Here is a 9,288-nt window from a genome sequence, read left to right as displayed (position 1 = left end):
TTAGACCCTATCTCAAACACAACAAAACCTCTTCAAATAATTCATGAGTGCCTTGAATGTGTCAGACACTGTGTTAGGTGCTAAAGAAACAAAGAATCAATTCTAATATCAGTAATAGCTTTTGGAGGGCTAAGTACTAGAGATTAAACCCAGATATGCTCTACCACTGAGCTACATCCCCAGCTCTTTTTATTTTGAGACAGGATATTTCTAAGTTGCCTAGGTTAGCTTCAAATTTGCCATCCCCCTGACTATACCTCCCAAGTAGCTGGGATTATAAGGATTATAAGTATACACCACCATTCCTGTTCTAATAATTTCTTTTCTTTTTTCCTTTGGGGTTGGGGGGAGTCCCTGGGAACTGAACCCAGAGACACTCTCCAAGCTACATCCCTAGCCCCTCACACACACGTGTGTGTGTGTGTGTGTGTGTGTGTGTGTGTGTGTGTTACTAGTGTTCTACCTTTGAACTATAGCCCAGCCCTGTTTTTTGTTGTTGTTTTTTTTGAAACAAGGTCTCACTGAGTTCCTGAGGGCCTAGCTAAATTGCTGAGGCTGGTTTTGAACCTGTGGATGATCCTCCTGTCTCTGCCTCCCAAGTACTGGGATTTACAGGCATGTGCCAGCATGCCTGGCTGACCCTAGTCCTTTTTATTTTGAAGCAGGTGTCACTAAGTTGCTGAGGGTCTTGTCAAATGGCTGAGGCTGACCTCAAACTTGTGATACTCCTGTTTCAGCCTCCCAAGTACTGTGATTACAGAAGTGTGCCACTACCTCTGGCTGATAATAACTTCTAACAAAGTTCATTCCCATCAGTTTTCAGCATAAGAAAAACAAAAATTATATATTTGAACCCATTTTTCAAAATTTGACTTGAGTATTTTTTAGTTTGGTTTGTACTAACTGGTCAGCATCACATTACACAAGCCAGACATTTAATGCGTTTGGAGAAATTAAACACCTTACTTTATGCCATATTTCAGGTAAAACTTCTATATAAATAATAAGATTTAACTTGTAGAAAGACTATTTACAGTAAGTGAATTAAGTTCTTAATTATTACTCAATGAATATTAATTTAAAAATCACTCTACACAATATAGTCTCACTTAGTTGTATTACACTCAGCACAAGTAAATACCTTGCTCCCAACTGAAGCCTGGCGTGTTGTAACACATTTTATAATCATAATCAGTCTTTTACATCACAGAAAACTCCCTTAACCAGTTCTTTTGGGAGAGGTAGTTTTTCAAGTTAGATTAACACTGATTCTGAACTTCTGTCTGACTTAACTTTTTAAAATTGAGCTTAGTCTTGAGGCTAAGCTTGGTCTGGATCTCTGAACCTGATGCTAAACAAAATCTCTTACAATAAAAATTATTTTTAAAGATTATTAACCTCTTAGCCAGGCACGTCCTAGTACTTGAGAGGTTGAGATAGGAGCACAGGTTTGAGGAGAGCTTCCGCAACTTTGCAAGGCCCTCCACAACTTAGTGAGAACCTGCTTCAAAATAAAAAATATAATAGGGCTGGAGGTATAGCACAGAGGCAAAATGTCCCTGGACTCAATCCCCAGTATTTCAAAAAGAAAAGAAAAAAAAAGGTTATTAGCTTCTTAACCTGCAATAACTTTTTTGCATGAAAAGGATGCCAATGCCACTTTTCTTCTAATGATTTTTTAATTCAACCTTTCTTTCCTATTCAAACTTGGGTAAAAATAATCAGTTACTTTTGAATTACTGTTTCTCTTGTGCTCTTCCCCTTGATTTTGCCATTTTACTTCCTCTTTAAAAAGTACAGCTGCAGCCTGGCGTTGTGGCGCACGCTTATAATCCCTGTGCTTGGGAGGCTGAGACAGGAGGATCGCACAGGTTCGAAGCCAGCCACAGCTACTTATTGAGACTCTCAGCGAGACCCTGTTTCCAAATAAAATATAAAAATAGGTCTGGGAGTATAGCTTGGAGGTAGAAAGCCTCTGGGTTCCACCCCCAGTACCACCAAAAAAACAAGCAAAAAAAATTATAGCTGCAAATAACTGCAATACTTTGTTTCCTTCTATTAAAATTATAGGGACTAGGGTTATACATCAGTGACAGAGTATAGTCTTAGCATGTATAATACCCTGGGCTGAATCCCCATCTCCAAATAAAATAGTCACTATTTCAGAGTGAACACCAGCACTTTTGTCTCCACCTCACCATATAATTTGGGGACTCAAGTTTCTTTAAAAAATTATAAATAGCCGGGCCTGGTGGCACATGCTTGTAATCTCAGCTGAGATGGGAGGACCGCAGGTCTGCAGATAGTGAGTCCCTGTTTCAAAATAAAGAATAAAATAGGACTGGGGATGTAGCTCAGAGGAAGGATGTTCCTGGGTTCAATTCCCAACACCACAAAAAAGATGAAAATTATTTTTAAAAACCCCTAAAAGCAGAATTAAGAGGAAAACTACTCAAGACTTACTAATTTCTATAGACAAAGAGAGCAAAAAGCATCTAACAACATAGCTACCACCAGACTGGTTCTACCCTGTCTTATTCTAAGGTTAAGAAACTGTAACTAGCCGGACGTGGTGGTGCACGCTTGTAATCCCCGCGCTTGGGAGGCTGAGACAGGAGGATCACACAGGTTCAAAGCCAGCCTCAGCTACTTAGTGAGGCTTTCAGCAATTTAGTGAGACCCTGTTTCCAAATAAAATATAAAAAAGGTCTGGGAGTATAGCCCAGAGGTAGAAAGCCTCTGGGTTCCATCCCAGTACCACCAAAAAAAAAAGAAAAAGAAAAAAGAAAGAAACTGTAACTAAATACGCTCTTAGAGCTTATATTCAGTCAAAATCATGTATCTGCAGGGTGTGGTGGTGCATGCCTGTAATCCCCAGTACTTGGGAGGCTGAGACAAAAGGATCACAGGTCAAAGACAGTTTCAGCAAGTCGTGAGACTCTTAGCAACCTAATGAGACACTATTTAAAAATAAAAATAAAAATTAGGGCTAGGGGGTATAGCTCAGAGGTAGAATGCCCCTGAGTTCAATCCCCAGTACCACAAAAAATAAATAAAAATAAAATCATGTATTTGAGGTAGAACTATATTCAAGGGGCCCTTTTAACTGTGCTTAATAGTGCTTTAACAAAGAATTTCTTAGAAATGAACCTGAAACATATAGATTAATGAAAAATATATTTCTCGCTAGCTTTGGGAGCGTAAACAAAATATTTCCATTTTCCAAGGTGGTTTTGCTTCACTTTCTCTGAGAACTCAAAGGTCTAAAACCAGAGCAAGAAATGTTAGTCTAATTCAAACACTCTGAAAACACAAGTACACTCAACACTATAATCTCCACTTAAAAACAAAAAAACAGCTGGGCATGGTGGTGCACACCTGTTATCCTAGTATATGGAAAGCTTAAACAGGAGGACTGCAGGTTCTCAGCCAGCCTCAGCAACTTAGGCTCTCTGCAACTTAGTGAGACTTAAAAAAAAAAAAAAAAAAAAAAAAAAAAAAAAAAAAGCTGGGCGTGGTGGTGCATGTTTATAATCCCCACGTTTGGGAGGCAGAGACAGGAGGATCGCGCAGGTTCAAAGCCAGCCGCGCTGGCGTTAAGAGACCCTGTTTCCAAAAATAAACTAGGTCTGGGAGTGTAGCCTGGAGGTAGAAGGGCTTCCAGGAACCCCAGTATCACCAAAATAAATAAATAAATAAATAAATAAATAAATAAATAAATAAATAAATAAATAAATATAAAAAATAGGGCTGGGAGTGTAACTCAGACGTTAGAACCCAGGGATTCAATCCCAGTACATTATATCACTCACATACACACACACCTTTGGCAATATTCTATAATTTACGTACAACTTTTGGTATAATTAAAATGCACTTTTTGCCGGGCGTGGTGGCGCACGCTTGTAATCCCCGCGCTTGGGAGGCAGAGACAGGAGGATCGCGCAGGTTCGAAGCCAGCTGCGCACGCTGGCTTAGACCATTTCCAAATAAAAATATAAAAATAGGTCTGGGAGTGTAGCCCGGAGGCAGAAGGGCTTCCAGGAACCCCAGTACCACCAAAAAATAAAAATAAAAAAATAAAATGCACTTTTTTTCCATTTTACTTTTTAGTATTTGGATAAGGTTGACATGTAGACCAGAGTTCCTTTAGTGCCTTTGATCTCTTATTTATATTTGTGTGTGTGTGTGTGTGTGTGTAGCTACGGATTGAAAACAGGGCCTTGCACACACTAGGCAAGGGTTCTACCACTGAGCGACACCTCAACCTCTTTTTTGAGACAGTGTCTTAATAAGTTGCCCAGGCTGGCTTTGATTTGGCTAAGGAAAAAAAAAAGTTGCTACATTTCAGATAAGTACCACTAAACACAAGATGAACAATTTGTAAACTCAAGACAAATACAACTGTTATACAGTTACCATTTACTAGACATTTAATATGTACCAGCAATGTGCTCAACACTTTATATGGGATTTAACTTTACCACTAACCTTGTAAGACTCGACAGGTAAATGAAATGTCCAGGTCACACACAGTGTAAGTGGACAGGCCTGCACTGAATCTGACACTTTGGACTGAAGAGATCGATCCCCTCTTAACTATTACACATTTTCTGCTTCTTCCACATGGTTATGTAATGTACCATGAAACTCTGTAGTACTGCTTTGAGACACACATCTTTCTCAGTACACTTAACATTGTAAATAAGTATTAATTACATTTAGCCAGGGTTGGTAGAACACAACTATAATGCCAGAACTTGGAGGAAACAGGATTTCAAGTTCACAGCCAACTTTAGTAGCGTAAGTGAGGCTCTCCACAACTTAATGAGACCTTGTTTCAAAATAAAAATATAGCTAAAGTTGGGTGTGGCAGCACATGTTGTATTCCCAGGACTTGGGAGGCTGAGACAGCAGGATTCCGGGTTCCCAGCTAGCCTCAGCTATTTAGTGAGACCCTCCCCAACTTAGGCCCCGTTTCAAATTAAAAGAATAAAATATTAGGCTGAAGGTATATCTCGGAGATAGAATGTGCTTGGGTTCAATCCCCAGTACTGCAAAAACAAACAAACAAAACAGGTGTGGATGTGTAGACTGCCCTATGTCCAATCTTGTGGTACCACAATAAAATAATAATAATAATACAAAAAGTTACATTCAGAAGGTATACTGTGATAAGTTTCAAGGTACCAACAGTAATAATTTACTCTTAAAGAAGTTTCCTATGAGAAGTAACATTTCAAAGTGAACCTTGTAATGATCTGCATTACTTTTCCTTATATTTTCTTATATAATTCTTAGTTCTTACAACCCTGTAGTCATTATCATTATTTTTATGTAAAAATTGAAGAAACTGAGATTTGGAGATGTTTGTTAATTTGGCCAGTTTTTTGGAAGGTAGTTTCTTGAAGGCATTTATATAGGTAAACAGATAAAAGTTCCTGGCTGTCTAGAGAAATGTTTACTAAATGTATACTAAATACTAATTAGTGTACCATGTAGTCAAATGACCCCTTTTAAACACTATGCTTAAGACTGCTTTAACAAAAGATTTTTCAACTTTATCTCTTGAACATGAAATATACCACTGTTAAGGTGAGTAGTTAAAGATGAGAAGCTGGGCATGGTGGCACACCTCTGCAATCCCAGTGCTGGGAAGGCTCAGACAGGAGGTTCACAGGCTCAAGGCCAGCCTCAGCAACTTAGTTAGACCCTGTTTCAAAATAAAAAATAAAAGCTGGGCATGGACACACACTTTTAATCCCAGCATTCGGGAGGCTAAGACAGAAGGACTACAGACAGAGAGCCTCAGCTACTTATAGTGAGGTGGCCCTTTGCAACTCAGTGAGAATAAGAAAAATAGGGCTGGAGTGTAGCTCAGAGGTAGAATGCCCCTGAGTTCCAGCTCCAATACTGCAAGAGCAAAATAAAAGAAAAAAGAAAACAAGAAAAAAGAAAAAGGGCTGTAGGTGTAGCTTAGAGGTATAAGGCCCCTGGATTCAATTTTCATACCAGGTATGAAAAGAAAAAGATGCAATATGCCATCAATATGCAAAACATTTCTTTTCACTTAAAATCATGATCATATAAACACATATTAGTACTAATCACTGTTGTGCCAAAAGATGAACTCATGGTCTCCATTTACTGAATCCCTTTGCTTATAGACTCACAAAGTGGAATCAAATACCTCCTTAAATAAGATTATATATATATGGACATATAAATGACTGCTTTTTCAATGTGAAGATACAGAAAATAGGTATATGCTGGAATGGGAAGGTAGACACTTTCATACATACTGTGTGTGGATTTTCTGGAATGCCAGATTTGGGGGAAGTTAACAGTATATTTAAACATCTGATGGCACATGCTTGTAATTCCAATACTTGGGAGGTTGAAACAGAGGATCATAGGTTTGTGGCCAACCTCAGCAACTTAATGAGGCCCTCCGCAACTTAGTGAGACCCTGTTTCCAATTAAAAAATAGGGTTGGGGTATAGTTCAGAAGTAGTATGCCTCTAGATTCAATCCCCAATACCAAAATAAGTAAATAAATAAATATCTTACAAATAATCCAAATCATCCTTTAACCCAGAAATTCTTTAAACGTATCTAACATTTGAGAGTAAAACAAAAGTTGAGTCCATAAGGTAACAGGATTAAGTGCATTTAATGCACTTTTTTTCAGTTAAAAAAAAAAAAAAAAAAATTTGGAAAACACCTACATTCCCATCAGCAAAGAAATAGCTGGACAAAGAACATTTATACTGTAAAAAAATACACCTAGTTTAGGAAACATTTAGATCTATATGCCTTAATCTGAAGATATATCTATGATTTTGTTAAGTGAAAAAAACATGTTGCAGAGTTTTATATTATAGTATATCTTATTAACACAAACATGCACACTCCAATCCTATATGCCAAAATATACAAGAATACACACAGAAATGTGAAAAATTATACAGGGGCTAAGATTAGAAAAGGAAGAGAGAAAAATTATTAACTTTATATATTCCTGCAATAACTTATGATGATGTACATTCATTTGGTAGTTATGTTCAAAAATACAAAGTACAAAAAATAAAGGCCTGACAAATATTAAAACCATTTTACATATTTTATGTATAATACTAATAAACAGGTTAAAGAGTAACCACATAAAAACAAAAAAAAATCTACTCAACATTTCCAAAAATATTTCTGTATTTACTGATAATATGGAGATCATATGAAGGCAATTATACAATTGGCCTCAATAAATAACCTGACACCCAGTAGAAAAGGATATTTTACTCACTTAACTTTGTTTGTTTATACACTGTCTCTTTCACATTACATAGGTACTTTATTCTACACCTTAGAATATAAGATGTTACTGTATAATTTTTACATAACTGATTCCAGAGAGCAAGAAAAAAGCAACCCACTAAATATTCCTAGTGATATGCAATCTTTCTTATCCCCATTGTTATTTTGTTTTTCTAAACATGCAAAACATTTTATTAAAAATGCCAGAGCCAAATCAATTGCATTTTTGGTTAACATAAAAATATGTGTTCACTATCTACTAAGCAGAAAGCACTGTATGCTAGTCTTTGACAATGTAATGATCAAAAAAGACAATGTTGTCTCTGCCTTCATGGAATTTAAGAACAGAAGCATTCTGATTTGCTTACAGATCCACTAAAATGGAATGCTATTTGACTGTCAGGTGGACACAAAACTTCTGCAGTTAATCTAATAACCTAATCTAATTAATTAGTGGTCAATTTCCTTTTCTACCATTGTATTCCCTCTGAAAACCCACCCAATTCAGAGGCCAGTTTAAAAATACAACAAAAACCTCATTTTTCACCTCATCTTAACATTTAATATCATACTTTTATGTGAATGCTAAGAAAAAGTAACTGGAATGCTCAATGTGTCAAAAAAAGAAAAGCCAAAGCCTTCCAGCTAATTATGATGGCACACTATGAACAGGAAATAAAGTACTCTAATACAGCACCTTTGTTCACAGAAGTATTAAACCACCAAAAATCTGTTAACAGAAACTTGCACTTTCTACTATAATTAACAACTAGTAATAGTGAAAATTTTACTGATTGTATGATAACTGAGATTTGCTTTAAACTAGTTCAGCATGGTGGAGACAAGTATGCACAGCCGAAGCAAGACTGGTCAGTGTTGCCCCTGGCTTGATGGGTATATAAATGCACAATATAATATTCTCTATGGTACACATTTAAAAATGCTCTAGAATTAAATGGTTTTAAAAAGTAAAATATAATTATCTCTAATAACTCTATTTACAATTTCTCCTACCATTGCTGACATTTTTAACCACAAAAATGTTCCCAGTTTTTTAAAGAGAGAAACAACTCTCAATAAGCCCCAGTTTCAGTACTTTACCTTACTAAGATTATGCAGACACATGGTACTTAAAAAAAATCAATTGTAATAACCATCTAAATTCTGTTGCAAAGTTGAAGTATGCAACATTACAAGGCTTAACATAAAATATAAAAAACAACTTTTTAAAACACAGCTTTAATTTCAAGGAATTTTTAAATAGCTATAAGAATCTAAGGTTTTACACTTTTTAAACAACTGCCATTTTCTGAGTGCCTAATATACCCAAGTACTTTATAAACAATCTCTAATCCTGAAAACTCAATTTGCAAGTAAGAAAACCAGGTCAGAGAGGTGATACATCCGTGGTTATAGCTACTAAACAGAGGAGTAGCGCCCAGGTCTAACTCTTGGGCTCCCCAAAGCCATGTTCCTCCATTCACTTAACAGATACACACACCCATGATGCGCATGGCAAACTTACAGAAACTGGGACACTTACCAATGTCAAGCAATGTGCTAAGGGTTTTCCCTAAATCCCACTTAATCTTCTAAAATGTAGGTACTATTGTTCCTTTTAGAGATAAGGAGACAGAGTCTGAGAGAGTAGGTAATTTGCTCAAGGTAACTTAGCTGGAAATAGACAGTACTTAAGTGGAAGCAGGCACTAGGACTCCAAAGCCTCAACCACTACATGCCTCAAACATGACCAAGTAAAACAGCCTGAGCAGACCTCTAAAGAAAAACTTTGGGAAGCCTTGGGGGTGGGTTCTGAGTTCTGGCAAGATCAAATCTGCCTTCAATAACCACAGCTCAATAAAAGGTAGGTGGAACAGTAATGCAGTAGTAAACTTTGGAAGAGTTCAAACCAGGGCTCTGACCACTGGCGTGGGACTACCAGGAAAGCACCTGCCTTCTCAAAAGCAGTTTCTT

Source organism: Muscardinus avellanarius, assembly GCF_963383645.1.
Source record: "Muscardinus avellanarius genome assembly, chromosome: 13".
NCBI lineage: Eukaryota > Metazoa > Chordata > Mammalia > Rodentia > Gliridae > Muscardinus > Muscardinus avellanarius.
Note: the sequence above shows the minus strand (reverse complement) of the source record.